Source organism: Macrobrachium nipponense, chromosome 35 (assembly GCF_015104395.2).
Source record: "Macrobrachium nipponense isolate FS-2020 chromosome 35, ASM1510439v2, whole genome shotgun sequence".
NCBI classification, from domain to species: domain Eukaryota; kingdom Metazoa; phylum Arthropoda; class Malacostraca; order Decapoda; family Palaemonidae; genus Macrobrachium; species Macrobrachium nipponense.
The window spans coordinates 34,419,817-34,447,048 of NC_061096.1; the positions used below are offsets into that span (position 1 = coordinate 34,419,817).

The following is a 27,232-nucleotide window of genomic DNA, read 5'->3' on the forward strand; positions in this document are numbered from 1 at the left end:
TTCTCCCTTCTCAGATCGCTTTATAATGTCCACTTTAATTTCCATGGTGATGGCCTTTCTTTTCTTCGATGCACTACCATCAGAAGAGTCCGCCTTGCGCTTGGGAGCCATAACAAAGAGCAAAAAGTTACAAAAACGATACAACACGAGGGAGAGAGAGGCAGTGTAAACAACCAAAATGGCGTATGGGCGAGGAATGAGCGTAGCGAAGCGACGCCGTCCTCTCCCCCACAAAGCGTATTCTTCCGCCGTGCGCCCGGAACTAGTTCGCGTTTGTTTACGTTGCTTACGACGCTAAACCGCGTAAGACGGAACGACGCAAAATATTATTTTTTATATTTTTATGGGGGCGCGTTCGTAACCACGAAACATCGTAAGTCGAGACCAGCGTAACCCGAGGACTTACTGTACTACTACAGTTTTTACCTTCAAATTAAAAAAAGTGGATTTCAAATTTGGATTTCAAATTAATAAAGATAAAAATCAAATTAAAACAGGTCAAATTCAAATTAAAAAAGGTGAAATAAAATTAAAATAGGTCAAATTAAAATTAAAAAAGATGAACTTCAAATTAAAATAAATAAATTTCAATTTAAAACATTGTTAAATAGTATATGACTATGTAAAAAGTATAATTTTTTAGTTGATTGCAAACATGACATCAGATATGCATTAGCCATATTTTTAAAACACTACAGTAATTACAAAAAAGAGCAATAAAAACTCATCTTTTTCTTTGTCTACAGCTTTTCCCCTCTTTATATGGGGTCAGTTTCCTGTAAGCCTTTTCCTTCTTCTTCTATACTGCGAATCACCTCTCTTAGACTCATTTCCTGCATGCCATTTGATATACTGGGTAACAAGTGTTTTCCCCTACCCAAAATCCTGCTTTCCCACTGTGGTTCCCAAAATTCTAAAAGATAAGGGTGGGATCAAATATCTAACACTAATTATTTGTTAACAAAACAAATGCACACATGAAAACATACTTTCAAGTGAGAGATGCAATAATGGTTAAAATTAAGATTTCATTGACAATTGTATTGTAGGAAACATGGAATCGACTGGCATATAAAGTTTTTAGGCCAAAGACCAAGGGCTACAATCTATGAGGTCATTCAGTACTGGGGAAATTCAGAGTAGGTAGGTTTGAAACACTTAACAGGAGGCAAACCTCAAAGTTGCACATGAAAGAATTGTTAATAGTGGGTGGGTAGCAAGATGGAAGAAAGATATGAATCGAGCCACAGTAAAAGGAATGAAAGAGGTTGCAGCTAGGGGCCGCAGGGATGTTGCAAAGAACCGTTAGTAATGCCTACAGTGCATCCCATGACGTGCACTGATGGCACTACACCCCTATGGGGTCAAAGGTACCATGACCAAGAAATGGGGCAGTTTTTTCAAGCAATGCCTGAATTCTAAAAACCCAATTAACTGCGAAAATTGGAACAGAACACATGAGTCAATCTGGTTTCAGCAATATTCTCATGCCTACATTTCCTGGTGAATATAACAAAAGACATTCCAAATATGGTAGCCACTCTTACCCACAGCACACTGTGAATAAAATATTCGATAAGCTGCACTCTGACTGGAGGAGAGGGGTCTGAAATAAATAGAATCAAGACTGTTTGAATGCGTTGTGAATTGGAGGACGCAGAAAGAGAAAGAAAAGTTAGAAGAGGTAGAAAGTTTTAAATATCTGGGGTCTGTGATCCAAAATACAGGAGGCCTGGATGAAGAGTTGACCAGACAGATACAGTCAGGGTGGAGTAGCTGAAGAAATATACTGGGGTGCTGTGTGATCGTAGGATGCCAATAATACTAAAGAGCAAGATCCAGTGCCTGGATGTGAGACCTGCAATGTTGTTTGTGTCCGAAACATGGGAAACTAAGAGGAGAGATGAGAACAGGATTGATGTGACTGAGTTGAGGATGTTGTGATGGCAATATGGATTTACTAGAGAGGATAAGATTAGGAACAAACATATTAGAAACACTCTCAAAATAGACCCCGCTTCAACCAAGGTGAGGGAAAGTAGACTGAGATGGTATGGACATATAAAGGGACGAGAGGAAGACAACCCGATAAGGAAGATAATGGATATGGGACTACCAGGTAGGAAGTCAGATAGACCAAAACTGCAATGGATTGACTGTGAAGAGAAATATGAGGGAGTTGGGATTGAGTGAGGAAGATGGACTGGACCGAAGGAACTGGAAGAATGTGTTGACGAACGATTACAGTGACACCAAATACCAACAAGCTTGTGGAGAAAGATGATGATGATGAGCTGCATTCTTGTGATTGTCTATAGACAAACAATGAGCTTGGGGAAATTCAAATGGGTAACTCTATTTGTTAGTAAATAGGCCAATCACAACGCACAAAGCATAGCGTCACGGGATGCGGCAGAATGTAAACAAAACATACGCAGTTCAACAGGTCCGCGTGTTTTGTAAACATACGCTCGTGGAGTTATCCTTTTTTACACTATTTTACGGCGTTTCTTCAGTGCTTTCGTGACAATGGCAGATATTAGTGATTCGTCATCATCTACTAGTGAACGTGAGTGTGATATTGCAGTGCCTGGCCCTTCTCAAGGCTGTAAAAGAGTGCATAATGTTGGTGTGGGGAGTGTTAAATAAAATTTTTGTATTATCATTATTATTAATGATAATGATTACTGTTGCCTTTTTTTTTTAAAACATTATTTTGAACTATTTTTGGGTGCTTTTACATTAATATTGTGTTTGATTTTTTATTATTTTTTATGTTTGTATGTATGTATTGGTATTTTTGGAGTATTTTTCGGTATTTTCCTATAAACTTTGATATTAATACTGATTTTGAGCTTTTCTATGTATTGACATAAGTTGGAACTGTTTAAGGATGTATTTCCATTGATGTTGTTGTTTATTATTTTTTTAAATTCGTATGTATTTCTGGTACATATTTTTCAATTTTTTTTCAGCATTTTCCCGGTAGTTTCCAAAAACATGGACATTATTAATGATTTTGAGATTTTTTCTGTGTATTTATATGATTTAGAACCATTTTATGATGTATTTCCATTGATATTGTTGTTGTTTTTTATCATTTTTTATATTAGTCTGTATTTTTGGTATTTTCCTAAAAACTTACAAATCTGACACTTACACAAAAAGAATTATGGTCTTTAGCTTTAAAGTGCAATAAACCCCATGTTAATACCTATTATAGTTACCGAGCTACAATATTTTAACTTTAACTTGCAATTACTCAGTTTTTACAAAACGGCGCTTAGCACCTTCTGGTTCTCGGCTACTCAATTTAGCTTTACATGTATTATAAAATTTACTGTAGTGTTTCGTATCCCAAGGCACTACTGTATAATGCTGCAGTCCTAGTGTCAGAATCACACCAAAGAAATCAGAAACACACCCAAGCGCCCGGGTGCACATACACCCAGAACAAAGCACACCTGGTGAGTAAGCCTACGTCATTCTCTGTTGTATAGCCTAATTTCTTACATAGGGTAAAACACCGCTGTGCGACCATTGATTGGAAAAGAAAAAAACTTTTTCACTTGCTATTTAATTGGTGAAACAATACAATTGAATATTTAAGTATACATTCAAAAGATTGAAGTTTCATCAACAAAATGATATATGAAACCACCATATGAAGCAAAATAAGTACATATATGAAGTCTTCATAAAATATGTGTTCAAGGCAGTTTTTAAATCCAATATGACAAGTGATGGTTGTGCGTGCAATTTGGTTCTACAATCGGGACCACGTCCTTCCCAGCGCTCATTTGAACAATATTTGCATATATAGGTAACGTTTATTGACATTACTCAAGATTGTAGTTATAATCAGCACAATAAAACATTTTGTTGCCCATATTAGTGAAAGTAAGAGACAATTTATTCCCGGGGTTATGTTTTGAGCTGAAATGCATTTTTACCTTGTAATCAGTGGTTTTATCCTTGCTGCCATCATAACTGAAACTCCACATTGCTTATTTGATTTTAATTATCCACATTTCGTTCTTAATTCACTCCAAATTCCCTTGAAATACATGAGTTTGTTTACAGCAAAGCCATGGCGAGAATAATTTTTTACCCTTGTTGTACATTTGGCAGCCAGTATCCACAAGCAGACACCAGCTTAGTAAATTGTTTCACAAACAATTTGTACTTTTTTGCTAGCATTTTTCATTTATTTAAGTCTACTATATTACTATTTTTACTCTCTTTATTTTTAATAATTGTATGACTGAAGTAAGTATAATTTGTTTTTAATTTTCAATAATTGTACGGCTGAAACAAATATAACCTTTAATGTTTGCATGCTAGGAATGGCAAGTCCTCATTGCCAATTTAATGGAACTTGACACATACACCGATGCCTTTGCAAACTGTTTTCCATGAATTCTACATGTCATAGTAAAGGGATTTTGACAAAGGAAAAATCTATTTCTGGGCAGTGTCGCCCAGTGAAATAGTTCGTTTAGCACTCATTTCTAGGTATAAATATTGCTAAATATACCAAAGAAAAAATCTATATGGTAATACCAGAATATTCTGGCTCGCTCACCTTTATTTAAGGTGTCGGTATGGTATCTGGGGCGAGTGTAACCACTACCAGAGGTCCCCTGCCAATTAGTCTTCTTCCTTTCTCAATATCCCTCGTCTACAGAGGAGCCGTTCTAGACCCCCGCTACCCACTACTGCTACAAGCTAGTGGTTTGTTTACCATTCCTTTCGTTAGCACTCTCCACATTGCACATGTTTTTGCTTTCTGTGTTTTCCATTTGGAATTACTTTCATCTGTTCATCATGGAATGTCAAGTTGCTGCTGCATCTAAGTTGAGTACTGTAATTAATGTTTGATCTTAATTTTAGGTAGCGATAGGCGATATAAACATGTTTAATGCGATGTTATATGAGGGAACGGCAGCCCGCGCGCTGTTGTCCCCACGCCGCCATTTCGTGTTTCGCTACCCGCATATATTTACACTCCTTTAGATTCCCAATTAGTCCCCTATACTAATTGGAGTCGATTTTCAAACATTTAGCAGTTCTCCATAGGTTTGTTAGATGCTTTCATTATTGACTGACGTCTGAGATTTTGTCCGATCGCAGGGGGATAGCCTACCGACCGAACTGCATGCTCTCGGGACGTAGCCTAGTTATGTTAGCCTTATTTACATCTTGGGGTGGGCATCCCAACCTATATTCTAGCCAAGGTGTATTATAGGCTATATTATATATATTTTAGTTTTCTTTAAGACGCCCTTGTCTGCTTACAGAAGAGCCTTGGCTCTTCCATAGCCTATATATTACGGTCCTCATGCCACCCTGGTCTTCCAGCCTTTTGGTTGAATAATTCGATTTGGCAATCTAGACCAGGCCACTCAAAGTCTGCCAGGTCAACCTGTTCAGATCGTTTTGGTTTGTGATGGTTAGGCCAGCATTTTGAGAGGACCTGTTACTTTCTCTCGCTTAATAATTTTCTTTTCATATCTCCCCTGCGTTAGGACAGTATGTATAAACAGTAGTACCTCGAGATACGAAAGGCTCAACTTAGGAAAAACTCGAGATACGAAAGCTAACACGAAAAATTTTACGGCTCTACATACGAAAATGCTCTCCCATCGGTTCCTGATGCTAGTCACTGCAATGAGATCCTTCTCTCCTATTGGTCAGCATCCTTCCCATCATGCATCTTACTACGTAGCAGCGTGCCTCGGCCACTCGGTACCAGCATCGTTATCGTACACACGCGGTGTTCGTTCATTCTAACGATTTCGGTTATTAACGTAAATTCGTTAGTGATTTCGTTGCAGTATACGTACTTTATCGTGTTGTGTGAGAACTTTACTCTACTTATACGTAAATTACGTACAGTATATACGTAGTCATGGGTCCCAAGAAAGTTGAAATTCAGGGAAAGAAGAGAATGCTCTCTTTGGAGACAAAGATGGAGATTATCAAGAAGTAAGAAGCTGGTATGCGATTGAGTGTGATCGCCAAGGAATACGGCCGAAATCCGTCGACAATAGGCACCATCCTTAAGCAGAAGGATGTCATCAAAGCAGCTACACCTTCCAAGGGCGTCACTATCTTGTCCAGCAAGAGGACCCACGTGCACGACGAGATGGAACGGCTGCTTCTTGTCTGGACAAAAGACAAAGAAATCGCTGGCGATACGATAACCGAGACGGCAATCTCCCACAAGGCCAGTGCTATTTTCGGCCGAAGACGACGGAGAAGAAGGGACATCAACGCCAACCCCAGAGTTCAAGGCTTCGCATGGGTGGTTCGAGAAATTCCGTAAACGGACTGGTATCCATTCGGTGGTGCGGCATGGGGAGGCTGCCAGCTCGGACACGAAAGCGGCCGAAGCCTTTGAAAAGACGTTCAACGAGATGGTGACCAAGGAAGGCTACAGTTCTCAGCAAGTCTTCAACTGTGATGAGACTGGCCTTTTTTGGAAAAAATTCCTCATCGGACGTACATCACGGAGGAAGAGAAGAAGCTACCCGGGCATAAGCCTATGAAAGACAGGCTTACGCTCGCACTTTGCTCAAACACCATTGGGGATTGCAAGGTGAAGCCCCTACTGGTCTATCATTCTGAGACTCCTCGAGCCTTCAAGGCCCACAAAGTGCTTAAGGAGAAGCTTCCAGTGATGTGGAGGGCTAATGCGAAAGCCTGGGTAACGAGGCTTTTGTTCACCGAGTGGGTAAATCTGTGTTTCGGCCCAACAGTGAAGAAATTCTTGGAAGAGAAGCACCTCCCTCTGAAATGTCTGCTGGTGTTGGACAATGCCCCTGCCCACCCTCCTGGCCTTGAGGAAGATATCCTAGCGGAGTATTCTTTCATCAAGGTTCTCTATCTTCCGCCAAACACCACCCCTCTCCTCCAGCCCATGGACCAGCAAGTGATATCGAACTTTAAAAGCTGTATACAAAACATCTTTTCAAGAGATGTTTCGGCATCACCGATACCACAAACCTCACCTTGCGTGAATTTTGGAAGGAGCATTTCAACATCGTCACATGCATCCGACTCATCGACCAAGCTTGGCAGGAGGTTTCGAGGCGAACCTTGAATTCCTCGTGGAGGAAACTCTGGCCTGATGCCGTATCCGCCCGAGACTTTGAGGGATTCAACGTGGGTGAAGCTGGTGCTGCAGATTCAGAAACAGTTGACGATCCTGAAACTGTTTTGCAACCAGATCTTGACGAGATTGTTGCACTCGGCAAGTTCATGGGGCTGGTCATCGACGAGGACGACATCAATGACCTTCTCGAGGAGCACCAAGAAGAGCTTACGACGGATGACCTGAAGGAGTTGGAGGCCACGCAACATAACGTCATTCAAGAGGAGTTCTCTAGCAGCGGCGAGGAGGAGGACAACCCTATGACAACGGCAGAAATTAAGGATGTTCTAGCCGCTTTTCATAAAGTGCAACCATTTGTAGAAAAAAAGACACCCCGAAAAGGCTCACACAGGTCGTATGTTTGCGCAGTTCGATGACGTTTGCCGAGTCGTTTCAGGAACATTGTGAAAAGTAGGCAGAAGCAATCTTCCTTGGAACGTTATTTTTTAAAGAGGCCTTTAGTATTAGCAGGAGTAAGCAAAAAGGAAGAACCAAGTAATACTAAAAAACAGAAAGTTGAAAGTGGTGATGAAGTTTGGGAAAAAAAAAAAAAAAAAAAAAAAAAAAAAAACCACACACACACACACCTACGTAAAGTATAAAAAAGTAAAAAAAAAAAAAAAAAAATTTTTTAAATCAAAAAGACAATTTTTTTTATTTTATTTTAGTTTTTTGTAAAGTTAAGTGTTACAGTTTTGTTAATGTGTTTCGTAAATTTTAGTTTATGTATGTTTTCCTTACATTTTTTTATGTGTTTCGTAAAGTTAAATGTACGTACGTATCTGCCATTTGTCCTCCTCCTCTTCCACAGTTAATTACATACGTATAGTATTTCTTGTATACCATGTACACTTTATTTACAGGTAATTAGCAGTACGTTATTAAGTTAGGTATTGAATGGTCCAAATTGTTGTAGTATTTCATTTTTTATAGGTCAATTTAGCTTTATTATAAAATTTACTGGGGTGTTTTTGGAGGGCTTGGAACGGATTAGCCATTTTACATGTAAAGTGCGGTCCAAGATACAAAAAGCTCATGATACGAAGGCCACCTCGCAACAGATTAATTTCGTATCTCGAGGTACCACTGTATATATATGTGTATGTTTTCATCCATATATACAGATATTTATTAGTAGCATGTGTTAGTAGGCCTAGGCCTTCTATTCCAATCAGTTGGAGCCTTCCCAAGAACCCTGTGTGCACGTGGTGTGTAGAACCCACGCTGGTTGTGCCGTCAAGGTCGGGGAGTTGTTAGTTTGGCACCACGAGGGATGCCAAGTCTGCTACGGTCTCGTGATGGAACTCACCTATGAGCCGGTATGTACCATTTTTGATAAAGATACAATGACTGCCATATAAACTATATCGTTTTGATTCATACTGGACTAAGGATAGCATTTAGTTTAAGAGTTGACATAAAGTTCTCTTACAGAGCATCCAAGCTGTCAAGGATGCGGCGCTGGCCACCTTGAAGACCTGGGTCGGCGGATTTGGCCGCAATGCCAAGAAAGCTCAGGTCTTCGGTAGTAGAGGCAGCGGTAGCGGCTCCCATCATCACCAGGATCCGGGCAGAGACCATGGCCGCGACGGAAGAGGGTTTCAGCGAGGAGGTGGTTGGAGATGTGGCCACATTAGACCTTGACTGCGAGCCCATGGTTGTGGACAACGAGGGCAAAGGTAGTTATGTTAGTGAGGCATGTAGTGTAGGGGCTCAAGGCTTGCTCTTGAGCCCATCTCAACCTTCCTCTCTTTCCTCTTCCATTTCCTTCCAGGGATTCGCCGGGAAACTTCAGTCGGTTAGATCGAAGTCTTCCTCGGTGGTCCCTAAAGTAAAGAACCCAGTTGACTTTAAGGCGTTAAAGAAGTCCTTGCCAAAGCCAAGGTCCGGAACCAGCCACGTCACTAAGCTATCGGCTCCTAACCCCAAGGCGGACACGGCAAGAGCGTCTCCCTCTCAACAGCCCCCCCCGGAGGGCGAACGTTCGTGAGCTTCAAATACGCTGTTCATCTCAGGCTCATGAAGGCACTTTTTAGGTGAGTGTTTCACAAACTTCCAACAAACGTTTTTTTCACATACTTAGGACATCAATGATAATGTAACTCAATATACAGTAAATTATGCGTTTTCTCATTGATTTTAGACCTGTCACATGCAGAAATATAGTGATGCACAAAAATCGTAATACTATAGTGTACAAAAACATGTACAAACCTCATTTTCACCTTTCGAGGGAAATTAAAGGTTTTTCCATTTCTTAAAAAGACTTCCCTTATTAATTGTTGTTTTAAACATTCGTCCTCATTTGGTGAGCAAACGACAGCATATAGAGTACTGAAATATGTTTAGATAAGCCCAAAATGATACAGCAATTATCTGTGATCGAGAAATTTGAACTGTGTGGGAAATGGTCACCAAATGCCGCCACCAGATGTCTCTGCAGCAGCGTAAACAAATTGGCGGGCCGCACGAATTGAATTTGTTTGACAAAGTGGCTGAATTAAATTTACATGCAAGTGCATGTCAGCTGATATAGATACCCCTACGACGACTTGAGAAAGCCAGGGCCCATAGTTAAGTGATAGCAGCTTATGCCATTATCTTTCACTATCATTTTATAGTATATCCCTATAGCAATATGAGAGAAAAGTAACGTTAGTCTAGGTGGGGAATAATTCTGCATTCTCTTTGGGGAATTGAAATACCAGCGACTCTAGGAAGAGTTGCTTTTGTTGTAAGGGTTTTAATGTGAGCAAACCTTTAGGCTGGACTAAAATTGGCGAGAATATAGGCTGCACAAGGTGAAAAGGTCTCAGCCAAAAATTAAGTAAACCTATAGCTACTACTAGGCTAGTACTAGCTACCTAAGTACCTAATTTATGGCGTCCTACGGCCGTCCCCGGCTAAGTAATTAAGTCAAGGGATGTGAGGGAGAAGCTCCCACCTTTAAAGGGGGTATGGGGGCAAACCCCCCATCTAGGTAATGCTTGATTGACGCAGAGGTTAGGTTAGGCTAGTGCACCCGAAAGCCCCAATTCCCACAAGGCCCCCAAGCTTGTTGGGTGGTTACAGAATAAAGGGTTACTTCATATTTTACAGACCAAGGTTTTTTTTTTTTTTTTTTTTTTTTTTTTTTTTTTTTTTTTTTTTTTTTTTTTTTTTTTTTTTTTTTTTTTTTTTTTTTTTTTTTTTTTTTTTTTTTTGCACAGATAAACAAATAAAAGGTTGGTAACTTCCATTTTTACAGACCAAGTTTTTTTATTTTTTTTTTTTTTTTCTTTTTTTTTTTTTTTTTTTTTTTTTTTTTTTGCACAGATAAACAAATAAAAGGTTGGTAACTTGGTGATTCTTACTAGGCTATTAAGGCTGTGCAAGTTTAAAAAAAAAAGTAGACTCCTAAAGTTAAGACAGAGTGCCAGAAATTGGAAGCTCTGGTACTGGAGGACAATTTTCAACTTCCAATTGAAAATTGAGGTGCTGGAGGGTCTGCCCCACTTGAATTTCTTTATACAATATGTAAAATAACATCAGAAAGCTGTCTTTTTAAATGACATAATTCAGAAATTGTGAATTTCCGGAAGATGTCTCAAAATCTTTAATTTTCACCACTGAGTTAAGGAGAATACCTAAGGGTCAAGGGTAAAGAATGTGGAATCCTCTTAAATTTCTTTATGTAGAACTATAGTCTGACTTAGTATTTGGCTTATTTAACTTAACCTTCGTAAATTTACAATAAATCAGCATTTTAATGATAACATGGGCTATGTTGATTAGATTAAGTAATATTAGGTTAGGTTGTATTTATTTACATTAATGGTCAGTGGATCCCGCATTCTTAACCCTTACCAATAGTATATAGAATGCATAGATACTAGGCTAGTCATTAAGTGAGGAAATATCAAATAGCATAAATAATTTTGTTTAAAGTTGCCTCCAGTCCAAGTAATGCTTAATTGACCAGAGGTTAGGTTAAGCATTATAGGTTAGCCTAGTATACAAAAATGATATTGTTAAACTACAATAAAGTTTTGTACATACTTACCTGGCAGATATATACTTAGCTATAGTCTCCGACGTTCCCGACAGAATTTCAAATCTCGCGGCACACGCGACAGGTAGGTCAGGTGGTCTACCTTACCCGCCGCTGGGTGGCGGATGTACGAACCACTCCCGTAAGCTTGTCAGATTTTTCTCTTCCACCTGTCTCCTGAGGGGAGGCTGGGTGGGCCATTAATCGTATATATCTGCCAGGTAAGTATGTACAAAACTTTATTGTAGTTTAACAATATCATTTTTGTACATGAACTTCCCTGACAGATATATACTTAGCTGATTGGCACCCTTGGTGGAGGGTAAGAGACAGCTCAATAATACAGGTAAGACGGGAAACAACTAATGTTGTAGGATATAAAAACCTTGGTTCTCACCTTTTCAGGATGAAGACTTCATAGATACTATCTCTGAGTCTGCATTGCCTGGAGAGCTACAGCTAGGACGTGACCTGATGCTGAAAGACTCTCGGATCTACCACTGGGATATGTGATCCCCTATTGTGGTAGAATCCAAGTCGGATGCTGTTAGAGGGACCTTGTCCGCTTACCTAACAGATCCTTACCACTACCTCTGCAAGGAGCCAAAACCCACCAGACCACCTAACCAAAATACAAAGGGTTAATATTACGACAAAAAGAGGTGCCTCCTGCAACCTCTTTCAGACAACCAAAAAACAACAATATAAAATATAGGGTAACATATAAAAATTTACACAGGATAAGTTTCAGCTCCCTGCCCCAGCACCGAATCCGCCGATACGAAAGGACCCAAGGCGAAGCATTTATCATATGTGATTTTTACATCACGTAGGTAGTGGTTTGCGAAAACCGATTGGCATCTCCAAAAAGTCGCCTCCATCAAGTTCCGCACAGACATATTTTTTCTGAATGCAAGCGAAGTTGCGATGGCTCTCACCTCGTGAGGCTTTCACTTTCAGTAGTCTAAACTGATCTTCCTTACAGGCAATACATGTGTCCTCTGGGGTAATAAGGCTTCTCAGAAAAAAGGAAAGAGCATTCTTCGACATGGGCCGAGTGGGGTCCTTTACGGAGCACCAAAGTACATCTTGATTAGCCTTAAGTTGTTCCTTCCTCTTAAGGAAATACTTCATAATTCTCATAGGGCAAAGAGTTCTTTCAGGTCTCTTCCCCTACTAGAAAAGATAAAACTACGAACTTCAAAGCTCCTGGCCAAGGGCGTGATGGGTTTTTCATTCTTTGCAAGAAACTTGGAAGAAACGAACATACCATAGAATCTTCCTTAAACCCTACATTGCCCTCAATAGCTTGGAGCTCACTCACTCTTTTAGCTGTAGCTAGGGCCAAAAGGAAGATAGCCTCTTCGTCAAGTCCTTGAAAGAGGCTAAGCCAGGAGGTTCGAATCTAGACGATCCAAGGAATTGTAGGACTACGTCTAGATTCCAGTTCGGTACTACATGAGGACGCTTAATGGTTTCAAATGATCTAATAAGATCATGCAGGTCCTTATCATCGGATATATTTAAGCCTCTATGCCGAAATAAACCGCCGCCAACATACTGCGGTATCCCTTAATAGTTGACACAACCAGATGACATTCTTCTTTGAGGAAAATAAGGAAATCCGCAATTTGGGTCTCAGAGGTACTGGAAGAGGAAATGTTCTTCCTCTTGCACCAACGTCTGAAGACATCCACTTTGACTGGTATACACGCAAGGTGGAAGGTCTCCTCGCTCTTGCGATTGCTTTAGCAGCTGTGCTGAAAAGCCTTTCGCTCTGACCAAACTTTGGACAGTCTGAAACCAGTCAGACTGAGAGCGAGGAGATTTTTGATGTTGGACCTGTCGAAGTGGGGTTGTCTGAGTAGATCGCTCCTTAGCGGGAGCGATCTTGGAAGGTCCACCAACCATTCCAGTACCTCTGTGAACCATTCTTGGGCCGGCCAAAAGGGAGCGATTAAGGTCATTCTCGTTGAATCGGACTCTACGAACTTCTTGATAGTTAGCCCCACCAGGGATCTTTGAAGGGGGGAAACGCGTAGACGTCGAGTCCGTTCCAGTCTAGAAGAAGAGCATCTATTGCTACTGCCTCTGATCCGATATCGGAGAGCAGTAAGGATCCAGCCTCTTGTTCTTTGACGTGGCAAAGAGGTCTATGTGTGGCTTGCCCCATAACTTCCACAGGCTCTGGCATACATCCAGATGAAGGGTCCACTCTGTGGGAAGGACCTGATCTTTCCTGCTGAGGAGATCTGCTCTTCACATTCCTTTCTCCCTGCACGAACCTGGTGAGAAGCTTGATTCCCTCTTCTTCTGCCCACAGAAGAAGGTCTCTTGCTGTCTTCGTACAGGGAGAAGGAATGCGTCCCCCCTGTTTCCTGATGTATGCCAGAGCTGTAGTGTTGTCCGCGTTGACCTGCACTACCGATCTTCTGACTTTGGGCTCGAAAGCCTTCAGAGCCAACCACACAGCCATCAACTCCTTTCTGTTGATGTGCCAGGCTACCTGGGTCCCCCCACCCAGGTACCTGACACTTCGTTGGTTCCCAGAGTTGCACCCCACCCCATGTCCGACGCGTCGGAGAACAACACCAGGTTGGGGGTCCTGTGATTGAAGAGACAGTCCCTTCGCAAAGAGGTTTGGGATCTGTCCACCCATAAGAGATGTTTCTTGATGTCCTGGGATAACGACAGGGAGAACGTCAAATCCTGAGAACGACGACTCCAATTCCGATGAAGGAAAGAATTAAGGAGCGGTCTCAGGTGCAACCTTCCTAGGGAAACGAATTGCTCCAGAGAGGAGAGTGTCCCCAGCAGACTCATCCACTCCCTCACTGTGCATACTTCTTTCCCTAAGAAGGTTGTTACTCTCTCGAATCCTCGGGCTATCCTTTCCTGCGAGGGAAAAGCCCGAAAACTCAGAGAGTTCATCTGTATCCCGAGATACACACACTCTTGCTCGGGAATAGTGATGACTTCTTGAAATTGCGAGAAGTCCCAAAGCCTTCGTCAATTCTAAAGTTACTTGTAAGTCCTTCAAACAACGATCTTCTGAATTGGCCCTTATTAGCCAATCGTCGAGGTACATGGATATCCTCACCCCTTTCAAATGAAGCCATTGAGCCACATTCCTCAAAATCCCCGTGAACACTTGAGGGGCCGTCGAGAGGCCGAAACACAGAGCCTGAACTGAAAAATTTCCCCCCCATCATGAATCTGAGAAACTTCCTCGAGGAAGGATGGATCGGTACGTGGAAGTAAGCGTCCTGAAAATCCAAGGAAACCATCCAGTCCCCTGGACGAAGCGCTGCCAGCACTGATGAAGGCGTTTCCATCGTGAACTTCTTCTTTTCTACGAAGAAGTTCAGGGCGCTTACATCCAACACCGGTCTCCATCCCCCTGAGGACTTCGGAACTAGGAAAAGGCGGTTTTGTAGAAGCCCGATGAATGACTGGTCTCTGTCACTAGTTCGATAGCCCCCTTCTCCAGCATCTGATCTACTGCTAGATGGAGAGCTTGTGATTCATGATGGGGAGAGTCCTCTGTACCTGGCCGTCAGTTCCCTTGGGATGGTCGTCAAGGGAGGTCTTTCGACGAAAGGATGAGGTAACCTCTCCTCAAAATAGAAAGGGTCCAAGGATCCGCCCCTTTTTGGGCCCAGACTTCTGCAAACTCTAAGAGTCTGGCGCCCACCGTTGTTTGAAGGACTTGCAAGTTATTTGGGGGCTTTAACAGACTTGGCGAAAGTCGTACCCCCTTCTTGAAGGTCTACGACCTCTAAAACGTAGAGGTTCTTGATGAAGATGCCCCTCGAAAGGGTTCTCGAAACACTTGCCTTTTTCCTTCTTAGCCTTGGTAGGGTACGGAAGGGCGAGTTTTCTTGCCAAAACGACTGTTGCCAAAAGGTCCTGGTGGGCTTTGGCGAAAGTGACCTCGAAATGTCCTGCACTCGATGTTTCGGGAACAACTGAGTAGACAGAGGAGCAAACAGCAAAGAAGACCTCTGAGCATGGGAGACCGACTTCGTTAAGAAGGAACAGTAAACCGACCTCTTCTTCACGATGCCGGCCCCATAAAGGGAGGCGATTTCACTCGCTCCGTCTCTTACTGACTTGTCCATACAAGACAAAACACACATAAGATCATCATGGTGAAATTGCTCTGGCACTTCAATTTTCTTGGCTAGGACTCCACGACCAATCAAGGAAGTTAAATACTTCTAGCACTCTAAACATACCTTTGAGCAAATGATCCAATTCGTTCATTGCCCAAGTCGTCTTAGCAGAGTTAAGGGCAGTTCTCCTTGTCGAATCTACCAGTGCCGAAAAATCCGAATCAGCCGAAGACGGTAGACCCAATCCTAAGGGCTCTCCTGTTTTCGTACCAAAACCAGCGCGTCCTGATAACTTCGAAGGAGGAAAAGCGAACATCGTTTTCCCCGCTTCTTCTTTGGAAGCCATCCAGGAACCAAAACTCCTCAGTGCCTTCTTCATAGAAAGAGTTGGCTTCATCCTCACTACAAGAAGAACTCTTCGCTGTCTTCCCGCCGTTGAAAAAAAGTGAGTGAGGAGAAGGAGGCCGCCCGTAGGCGTAAAGGGAATCCCCAAAAACTTGTTAAAAGTAGCTCTGTAAGCTTTCTTGTAAGAAGAGGACGCAGCAGAAGTGTTCGGTTCCTCATCCGAACCTCTAGACGTCTTGTCGAGGCGAGCGCGGAAGATCCTTAGGTGACGAAGGGATCCTAGCAGGAGTTGAGCGAGAGGTTGGAGAACGCCCTCTCTTAGAAGAGTTCACATCCACTGGAGAACGATGAGAAGATCTGGGAAGTATACGATGAGACTCCCTCTTCGAGGTATACGGAATCTCAGCCAGAAGGAACGAGGTAGGGCTCCACCTACTCCGAGAATTCTCGGAAACATCCGCAGGGCGCTTACGAGGAGGCGAGCGCCTACTATACTCTATGCACCTATCCTGGGGCGAGCGGCTGCCAGGAGAAGAGCGCCTATCGAGAGCAGAGCGCTTGCGCGGCTCCATACCTGTCCAGTTGCGTACGATCAACGGCAAAAAGTTCGACTGGAAGGCGAAATGCGCCTACTAGGAGAAGGCTGCTTGCGAGACTCTTGACGTCTAACAAAGAGGGTAACATTCAGGAGAAGGGCGCTTCAAAACTAACGAGCGCCTACTTGGAGAAGGGCGCTTCCGGGATTCCTGGTGCCTACCAAGAGACAAACGGTCAGGAGAAGTGCGCCTAGAAGCGGGAGAGCGCCTACACGGAGAAGGGCGCTTGAAAGACTCTTGTTGTCTGCCCTTAGGAGAATAATCAGGAGTATGACGCCTTAAAAGAGACGAGCGCCTACTAGGAGAGCTATGTGCAGTAGGCTCTTGGCGCCTACCTTGCGGGAGCTGGCTACAGTAGGACCGTCTTCATGCCCAGACGACTCCTACCAGACCTAGATGCCTGTCAGGAGAGAAGTCACGATCCGATACTCGAGGAGAGTGACATCTGGTAAGAAGAACCGCCTCTTGTATAAGGGCGCCTTCTATAATCTTGAGGCTGCTGAGAGGAGAAGTCTCACGCGAGGGAGTTGAAGAAATCGCGTGATGAGCAGGTGCAGTGCGCTTACCGGAAGCGGGAATCCAATCTGGAGAAAAAACTTCTTTCTCCATAGAGCGTCCTACCGATGTTGGGCGCCCGAAAATTGAAAGAGAGCCAGGCGAGCGGAGGGCGCTCAGCGAGTGAGGGCGCTCCCGCGAGCGAGGGCGCTCACGCGAGCCCCCACCTTCATACGAAACCTCCCCATATGAAGGAGAACGATCCTCTGAAGAGCGGCGCCTAGATCTCTTGATCGGAAGAGAAACGTCCTTCTTCCTACGTGATCTAACTGCTAGAGAGTCTGCTAGCGCCCGTGATCTGAGCTTGAAGTTCCCGCGAGTACTCTCGTAGGGAGAATCTGTCTAATTCTTCCTCGGAACGCAGGAAGGCGCGAGGCGCGGAGCCGCCGAGAAGAAGAACGATCACAGGATTTCTTTGTGTTTCGTCGCCTCCACCGACGATTCTTCCGGGAAAAACCTCCGGACTAGAAGCCAAAGGACTGCAGGGAGCCTTCCAAGCCCTCTTCAACGGCGCGAGACGCATCCGGGGAGTTCCAACCTCTCTTCGGAGAGGGAGCGAACGACGAAGAGGAAAGCATTGGCGTAGGAGCTCCTCTTGTAGCGATCCGAGGCAGCCTGGGAGCGTACTTCAGGATCTGCCGAGGGGACGCCTGACCGGTGGGGGCTCTCCCTAGCCCCTGCCTGGCGTTTCTTTCGACCTTTCCTACTCCACTGGAACTGGGAGTCTGGAAGAGGTCTAGGCCTAGAGGCACTAAGGAGCCGGTCAGACGCACCCTCCACAACACTGGGGACACTGCACTGATCACTAACACTCTCCTTACCTTCCAACTGACGAATCTTCTGATCCACAGAACGATTCTTGGCTTTCAGAGCTGCCGCCTCCGAAGGCGAATCTCCGGCTTCGGTGCGGGGAGCCGGGGCTGCAATTGGGAAGAAGGTTCTAATTCTACGTTAGTACTATTAGGATCCACATCCAACTCACTCATTTCTAGATCTGCTAGAACTTCTAGAGGAAGCCTTACGCACTCTATCACGTTCCAACTTCCTAACATAAGAAGAGAGAGCCTTATATTCTTCTTCATTCAATCCCTTACATTCACTACAAGGGTTAGCAAACGCACAATCATTCCCCTGCATTTTCATTGCAACCGTTGTGGGGGTCTACGAAGCTTTCGGCAACCTCACCTTACATCCTTCATTCACGCAACCCTAAACAAACACCGAAGTTTTAACTACCGATTCTAGATCAGACATCGTTAAAGAAAATCAAACTCAAAATCAAACCGGTCCACAATCAGCGTATGCCAAGCCAAACAAAGCGAATACGTCACCAAAAGAAGTCCAAATTAACTCCAGGCAAGCGAGAATCGAAAAACTATCGAGAGGAACCGACAACAGTTGTTTATCGTTCCCGCGACAGAGAAAAAATCCTGACAAGCTACTGGGAGTGGTTCGTACATCCGCCACCCAGCGGCGGGTAAGGTAGACCACCTGACCTACCTGTCGCGTGTGCCGCGAGATTTGAAATTCTGTCGGGAACGTCGGAGACTATAGCTAAGTATATATCTGTCAGGGAAGTTCATGTACAAAATGTAGTTTTTTTTCTCTCTCTCTCTCTACACTAACCTAACCTATAATGCTTAACCTAACCTCTGTGTCTGTAAAGCATTATTTGGACACTAAATTTTGTGTACTAGCTTAACCTATATTGCTTAACCTAACCTCCACTTTAAGCATCATTATTTTCATTAATAGACATTTCATCCCTTACTGACTCTTATCTACGCATTCTGTACACTATTCTCCTTAATTCTAGACATCTACTATTTTATAAGCTCATGTGGCTCTAAAAGTAAGAATTACCCAAGTTTTTTTTTTTATGGAAAACAGAAAGTAAGGCGTGAAGTATTCCCTAGAGTTACCCTTTCCTTGCTGGAGGACCTCTAGCATTGAAAGAAAAGTAATGGGTGATGTTAGTGCAATTAGTGTATGAGGAACAGATATTTATGGTAAATATTGAGAAAGGGATTGGTTCTAGTCCCAAATAATTTTTTTAAAACTCATTGTAGGTTTCAATGCTGTGATAATATTACCTTTACATTTTTTATGAAATATGACATTGTTATGATACAATAAAGTTTTCATACATACTTACCTGGCAGATATATACATAGCTATCGACTCCGTCGTTCCCGACAGAATTTCAAATTTCGCGGCACTCGCTACAGGTAGGTCAGGTGATCTACCGCCCTGCTCTGGGTGGCAGGGCTAGGAACTATTCCGTTTTCTAATCATAATCTCTCTTCCACCTGTCTCCTGCGGGAGGCTGGGTGGGTCTTCAATTGTATATATCTGCCAGGTAAGTATGTATGAAACTTTTATTGTATCATAACAATGTCATTTTCATACATTCAACTTACCTGTCAGATATATACATAGCTGATTGACACCCTTTGGTGGAGGGCAAGAGACAGCTAACTAACTGACTAGACAGGTAAACAACATATGTTGTAGGTATAAATAACCTTAGTTCCTACCTTCTTAGATGGAAGACTTCGTGGCTACCGCCTAGGAGTCTGCTTCATCTAGAACCTTAGCGAGATAGTGATCTGTGGGCCAAGAATTCTTGTGGATTCTGTCGATGGGGTCTCTTCCACTTACTCGACAGAATCCTAAATGGCGTTTGTCAATGGGAGCACATCCGCTTATATGACAACACGCACTAATTTAAGGAGCACACAACCAATCCCGATCACCCGATCCTAACCCGTGTTAGTTCTAAGATTGCCTAGAGTTATCCCCAAACTCTTTGCAAACAACCACAAACTCGAAAATCATACATACAAAAATAACAAATTTTTGTACCCCTCTAATAGTCAGATGTCCCTCGATCTTCAAATAAAGAGAAGTGCAGGCCGCCTGTGCGACAACTGACACTCCCATCAACCGAAAACCCGCCCGAGAAACACATCCGACAAGAGGGTTACGTACCTAATTTTAAGGATTGGTGCTTTCTCCTTTACCCAGAACCGTCTGTGCTGACACAAACGGACCTAACGAAAAGCATTTATCATACGTAACTCGTACGTCTTTTAAATAATAATGGGATGCAAACACAGAGTTGCATCTCCAATAAGTTGTATCCAAAATGTTCTTTAGTGGACATATTTCTTTGGAACGCCACGAGGTTGCTATTGCTCTAACTTCGTGGGCTCCCACTCTTAGGAGATTAAACGAATCATCTGGACACTTCTTATGAGCTTCTGTGATAACACTTTCTCACAAAGAAGGAGCTAATGTACGTTTTCTTAGACATTGCTCTCTTGGGGTCTTTCACTGAGCACCAAAGACTTTTCTGCGAACCCCCCAATTGCTTCTTCCGTCAGATAAAACTTTAGAGCTCTAACTGGGCACAGGGATCTTTCTGCCTCTCTGCCCTCCCCACCAAGCTAGAAAGTCCTTTAACTTCGAAACTCCTGGGCCAGGGATTCGAAGGGTTTTTCATTTTTGGCCAGAAAAAGGACTGACTGAAATGAACAAATTGCTGAGTCTCCTTTAAAGCCAACTCTTGATTCAAGGGCGTGCAACTCACTGATTCTTTTTGCCGTTGCAAGAGACATCAGAAAACAAACACTTTCTCGTGATATTACGGAACGAAGCAGTGTGAAGTGGTTCGAATTCATCCTGATGAAATAATTTAAAGAACCACATCTAAGTTCCAGCTTGGAACCTTTAGGTTCGCGTGATTTAGATGTTTCTAATGAACGATGAGGTCGTAGCAAATCCTTTGTCATTCGTTAGATCTAATCTCTGTTTCTAAAGACTGCTGAGAGCATACTCCTGTACCCCTTAATAGTTGGTACCGAGAGATGCGACTCTTGTCTAAGAAACAGAAGGAAATCTGCAATTTCGGTCACAGAGGTACTGGAAGAGGACAGCTTCTTCGCCCTACACCAGTTTCTGAAAACTTCCCACTTCGATTTGGTACACTCGTCTCGTAGATGATCTGCGGGCTCTAGCAATTGCATTTGCTGCCTGGCGAGAAAAAAACCCTCTCGCTCTGACGAGTCTTTCGATAGTCGAAAGGCAGTTCAGAGCAAGAGCGGGTAGATTTTGATTGGTACCTCTCGAAGTGGGTGGGGTTGTTTGAGCAGATCTATTCTGTTTGGAAGAGATTCTGGGGAAGTCCACTGTCCATTCCATCACCTCTGTGAACCAGATTTGAGCTGGCCAATACGGAGCGATCAGAGTCATCTTGGTTCCTTCGGATGCCACGAATTTTCTGACTACTTCCCCCAGAATCTTGAACGGGGGAAACGCGTAAACGTCTATTCCTGACCAGTCCAGGAGAAAGGCGTCTGTTGCATAAGCTCGGGGATCCTCCACCAGGGCACAAAATGTATCTATCCTTTTGGAGAGGAATGTGGCGAAAAGATCTATTTGAGGCTTCCCCCAAAGGCGCCACAGGCTCTGACAGACTTCTGAGTGGAGTGTCCATTCTGTGGGAAGGACCTGGAATCTCCTGCTCAGTCTGTCCGCTCTCACATTCCTCTCCCCTTCTTGAACAAACCTTGTTAGAAGAATTACCTTCCTTTGATTCGCCCAAATCAGTAGATCCCGTGCCAGCTCGTACAGAGCAAAAGAGTGCGTCCCTCCTTGCTTCTTGACATAAGCCAGAGCTGTCGTATTGTCCGAATTTATCTGCACGACTTTGCCTCTGACTAAGTGTTCGAAGCTTTTTAGCGCCAGGTGTATTGCTAAAAGCTCTTTGCAATTTATGTGCCATGACACCTGTTCTGCCGACCAGGTGCCTGACACTTCTCTGGGTCCCAATGTTGCACCCCAGCCCGCCTCCGAGGCGTCTGAAAACAATGTCAGGCTTGGGTTCCGTACCTGCAGGGACCACTCCTTTGTTTCCTTTAGTGGAATCAACCACCACTTCAAATGGTGTTTTTTATTTCTTCCGATATTGGAAACGTATCCGATAGCTGACCTGTCTTCCAACTCCAACTTCTTCTTAGGAAGAACTGAAGCGGTCGAAGATGTAATCTCCCTAGGAGAAAGAACGTGTTCGAGCGAGGGAAAAGGGTTCCCAGAAGGCTTAGCCATTCCCTCGCCGAAGTGCGCTCTTTCCCTAGAAAGTTCGATACTGTGGCCACAGCCTTTCTTTAGTCTCTCTTGCGATGGAAAAGCTCTAAAACCCCGAGAATCCATCTGAATCCCCAGATAAACCACGTTCTGGCTGGGGATCATCTGAGACTTCTCGAGGTTCACGATCAGTCCCAAAGACTTTGTCAACTCCAGTGTTATTAACAGGTCCTCCAAACACTGCTTTTGAGACCTGGCTCTGATGAGCCAGTCGTCCAGGTACATTGAGACATTTATCCCTTTCAAGTGTAGGTGTCTCGCTACATTTTTCATCACGTCTGTGAAGACTTGAGGAGCCGTGGACAGGCCGAAACACAGGGCCCTGAACTGATAATTTCTGCCTTCGAACATAAATCGAAGGTACTTCCTCGACGAATGGTGGATCGGGATGTGGAAGTATGCGTCTTGAAGGTCTATGGACCCACCATCCAATCCCCTTGTCCGTAGTGCTGCAAGGACTGAGGCAGACGTTTCCATGCTGAACTTCTGTTGTTCGACAAATTTGTTCAGCGCACTTACGTCCAGTACCGGTCTCCTCTCCTCCCGAGGCTTTTGTTACAAGAAACAAGCGTTTGTAAAACCCCGGGGATTGCAATCCAGTACAAGTTCTATTGCTCTTTTCTCCATCTGTTCCCCACCTTTGACGAAGAGTGTCCGTCATCATCTGGTCCCTGTATCTGGCGGACAATTCCCTCGAGATGTTGTCAAGGGAGGAATGTCCTTGAATGGGATGCGATCCCACCCCTTCTTGATAATCGACATCGTCCAAGTGTTGGCTCCTAAGTCTTCCCAGGCTTTCGCAAAATACTGTAGCCTGGCTCCTACGGGTGTCTGGAGGACAGAACTCTCATTTCCCTTTCTTAAAAGCACGGAAGGAAGACCTGCCCCTCTTATCATTTGACTTCCTTCTGGCGATCGGTCTAGTTGGAAGACCTCCTCGAAAGGGCTGTTTCTGAGCCGGGAGAGCCACTTTCTTCTCTTCACTAGCCACAGGCCTACTCTTCCTTGATGATTGTCTAAGGAGATCCTGGGTGGCCTTTTCCGTCAGAGAATGCGCGATGTCCTTCACCAACTGCGATGGAAAAAGGTGTTCAGAGAGAGGCGCAAACAATAAGGCGGCTCTCTGCGAATGCGAGACGGCCTTTGTGAGGAAAGCACTGTGCACCGCTCTTTTCTTTAACACTCCTGCACCCATATAGCGAGCATACCTCAGCTGATCCATCCTGAACAGCCTTATCAATGCAGGCTAGGATACAATTCAGGGTTTCTGGGTCGAGTTGTTCATTTTCTTGAGATTTCTTGGCCAGAACCCCAAGGGACCAATCTAAGAAGTTAAAAACTTCTAGGGTGCGAAATAGACTCTTGATGAGGTGGTCCGTTTCCGAAAGCCCCCATGTAACCTTTGCTGCATTCAAGGCGTGCCTTCTAGACGAATCCACCAAACTCGAGAAATCTGATTCGGCTGAAACGGACAGAGACAATCCTATATCCTCTCCCGTTTCGTACCAAATTCCTCTCCTTCCTGTAAGTTTGACGGGAGGCATACAAAAGACCGTCCTTCCTAACTCCTTCTTCTTCTTGAACCAGGAGTCAAGAGATTGTAGCGCTCTCCTCATAGAAATGGCAGGCTTCATTTTAAGGAAAGAGGAAGACTTGAGTGTTTTCGTGCTCGAAAACTGCGAACGTGGAGAAGGGGGAGCAGCTGGTGTCAAAGAGTCTCCATATTCCTCCAACAGAAGGGACGAAAGGACTTTATAATTAGAAGATCCTTCCTTCATTTCATCCTCCGATGCATCTTCTGGGTTAAGAGGCTCGGAAGGAGAAGGCTCTCTCCTTTCTACTGACTCTTCTCTTACTCTCTTCCGAGTGTCAGGTTCATACGAGGAATGCGGCTGGTGTACAGCAGGAGTATCTCGCCTGGGAGGAGTAGCGTGCTTGGGATCCTCCTGGCGCCTGGCAGGCGCAAAGCGCCTCGAATACTCCTGGCTTTCAGCAGGCGCCTGGCGCCTGGCAGGCGCATTTTCATCAGGCGCCTGGCGCCTGGCAGGCGCAAAGCGCCTCGAATACTCCTGGCTTTCATCAGGCGCCTGGCGCCTGGCAGGCGCATTTTCATCAGGCGCCTGGCGCCTGGCAGGCGCAAAGCGCCTCGAATACTCCTGGCCTTTCCAGCAGGACGCCTGGCTGGCCGCCTCGTAGGCGCATTGTGTTCATAACAACTCCTGGCGAGTGGTTAGGAGTATTTAAGTTAAGTTACCGCATTATTCCTGGTGGCGGCCTGGGAGGAAGTATTAAATAAGCTTCGGGTAAAAATTTTTTAAAATACATGGGCGCCTGGGAGGAGTATGGCCTTCATTAGGCGCTTTTCTGGCTCGTACGCCTACTCGGAGTTTGGCGGTTCTGGTTGGCGCCCTACTCTTGACAGGAAGTAGCTTCCTTTCCTACTTCTCGCCTGCCTCGCGCACCGCCCCCCCCAAGAGATGGCCGCCTGTGCCGACAACTCCCCTGAAGGATGCGTCGCGCCTGGCAGGAGATAGTTCTTTAGATCTTTTAATAGGAAGCCTATCATCCTTCTTACGAGTAGGCTCCTTATAACGAGTTCTGCTAGCAAGGCTAATTGCTCTTGCAAATTCTTCAAAATTTTCTTGGTGAGGAATCTTCCGAATCAGGAGAGGGAGATCTGTAAGGCGCTCTAGGATCTCCTCTAGTCCAGAGTCTGACTGTATTCTCGCCCTCTCTTTACTACCGAAGGAGCTCCTCCCTTCCGAGAACGCGCTGGTACTCGAATTGATCTCATGTTCAGCAGGCGCCTGGCGCCTGGCAGGCTCTTGCATACTCCTCTTCAAAGGACGGGAAAGATTCGACTCCTTCCACCCTCTTCTCGGAGAAGGCGAACTCGACGACGAAAAGCATTCTCGTAGGGACCCATCTTGTATAGCGGTCTTTAGCAGTCGATACGATCGATTCTGCCGAAGGGACGCCTGATCGTTGGGGATTCTCCACAACCCCGTACGGCTTCGACTTTCCTTCTCCTCCGGGCCAGGGAGCTTGGAAGAGGTCTAGGCCTGGGAGCGTCGCAGAGACGACCAGACGCCCCTCACTACACTGGGGACACTAATATCACTGCCACATTCCACTTTCCTTACCTTCCAATGCCGCGACCTTTTCCTGCATTTTCTGAAGGGAAGCTCTAAGTTCTGCTATTTCCGAGCCGAACTAGAGGGATTAGCCATTTTGTGAACGGGCTGAAACAGAATGGTCATTATCATCATAGGAAGAAGCTACAGAGCTAGAAAGTAAATCATGAGAGGCAGACCTTCTATGGGTTTTCTTCTTCCTCTCTCTATCTCTCTCTAACTTCTTCAAGTAAGAAGTTCGATTCTTCCACTCTTGTGCACTCAGATTCTCACACTCATTACACGTATTCTCAATTGAACATTCAACCATTCTACACCTTCTACAACTAGTGTGAGGATCTACCGAAGCTTTCGGAATCCTCACCTTACAGCCCTCATTCACACACACTCTGAAACTAACATTAGAATCAGACATATTCACAAAATCAAAAACCAAGTCCAAAAAACAGTCCACGATAGCGAATGCCAAACAACGATCCAAGTACGTCACCAAATATCAGCGAGAGATGATCAAAAGCTTTGCGAAAAAAAAAAAGCGAATTCTAGTCAGAGGAAGTAACAACAATGTTGATACAGCGGCGACAGAGAGGGATTATGATTAGAAAACGGGAATAGTTTCCTAGCCCTGCCACCCAGAGCAGGGCGGTAGATCACTGACTACCTGTAGCGAGTGCCGCGAAATTTGAAATTCTGTCGGGAACGACGGATGTCGATAGCTATGTATATATCTGACAGGTAAGTTGAATGTATGAAAACTGATAAAGCACTTTATTTGTAAAACCAATGCAAAAAATAAATAAATAATTCAGACCTGTAATTGGACAGTAGCAGCAAATCAGCGTTTGGGCTTACAAACTCATGTGGGCTATTCCCTTTTGCACGGTTCAGGATAAAATGAATGAGGTATAGCTTCATATTTTTCTCAGGGTCTGCAAGTTCATTATCTTATTACAGTATAATGGACCGAGTAGTGAGTTACCAGAACAGTTAATTTATTATATCTTGTGAAATTTCATAGCCCTACCCTATATTGTACTGGTATATTCATGTACGTATATTATTTTTTGTTAATCAGTTGTTACTAATAAGGTGCAATTAACTTGAATTAAAGATTTACAAAATCAGTTAAAAAACACTGTAGGCTACAGTAACACATAAAATACCTAATGTGAGAGAGAGGGAATGGAAAACTACATAATAATACACCTTTTTTCAGGATGCACTTGAATTGTTTGTGGAGGCTTGAGGCAATGGCTTGAATTGTTTGTGGAGGTTGAGGCATGGCTGAATTGTGTCATGGCATCTGGTTGAAAAGGTGGAACTGTACCACAGTCAGTTTTTGGCAGCTATTACCGCTTCAGTGAAAATTATGAGGAAGAAATCAATGACTCCACAGAGGAAGGGAGATAGAAGTGTGTGCGTCCAAATTATGTTTTTTATATATATAGTATATGTATCTACATATTAGCATATTTTATAAGGTTTATTTCATGTATATTTTCAGTGTTTGTACATGCATATATCTGTTACCAAAAGAAATATAGAAATAAAACCAAAACAAATGGTTCATGCGCTTGGTGGGATGTGATATATTTGAATCTTTCATCTTTTGTTTGTATCATTCAGAGTGGTTGCAATCTTCAGTATGGTACAGAATGTTTTATGTGTATGTGTGTTTTATAAAAAATAGCTGTCCATTAGCACAAGTCTCATGTGTGTATTTATGCATGTACATATATACTTTTTATACTGTAATTTTTTTATGGAATGAGGTGGTTGTTACTGAGGTAAGAATCAATCGAGTGCATTTGTAGGTTATTTATATACAAAACAGAGGCCACATTATTTGACTATTTACTTGTACAGTGTTAGTCCTCACTAGAACATGTCAGTGCAAAATAAATGACAAGCAAGATTAAAACTTTCATTCTCCTGAGTTATTATTTATTGTAAGGTATATGACTTTCATTTTATGGCCTTGAAAATTATTATTCAAAGCTATTGCAAGGTTCATGTAAACCTTGTAAACACATTTTCAGGGCCTCTATAAGGATTGTTTAATAACCTTACAACATTTGTTTAAAGCAGTTAAAAAGTAATTATGAGGCATTTATAAAGCCTATTTAAGGTTCTGTACAGGATTGTACAATGTA

At 43.7% G+C, this 27,232-nt stretch overlaps 1 protein-coding gene across 1 annotated transcript in view; it reads right to left on the bottom strand.

The window, feature by feature from the left end:
* Positions 1–27,232, bottom strand: part of LOC135208580 (dual specificity protein kinase TTK-like) — a 74,011-nt gene that overhangs the window by 45,897 nt on the left and 882 nt on the right. The window lies entirely within an intron of this gene.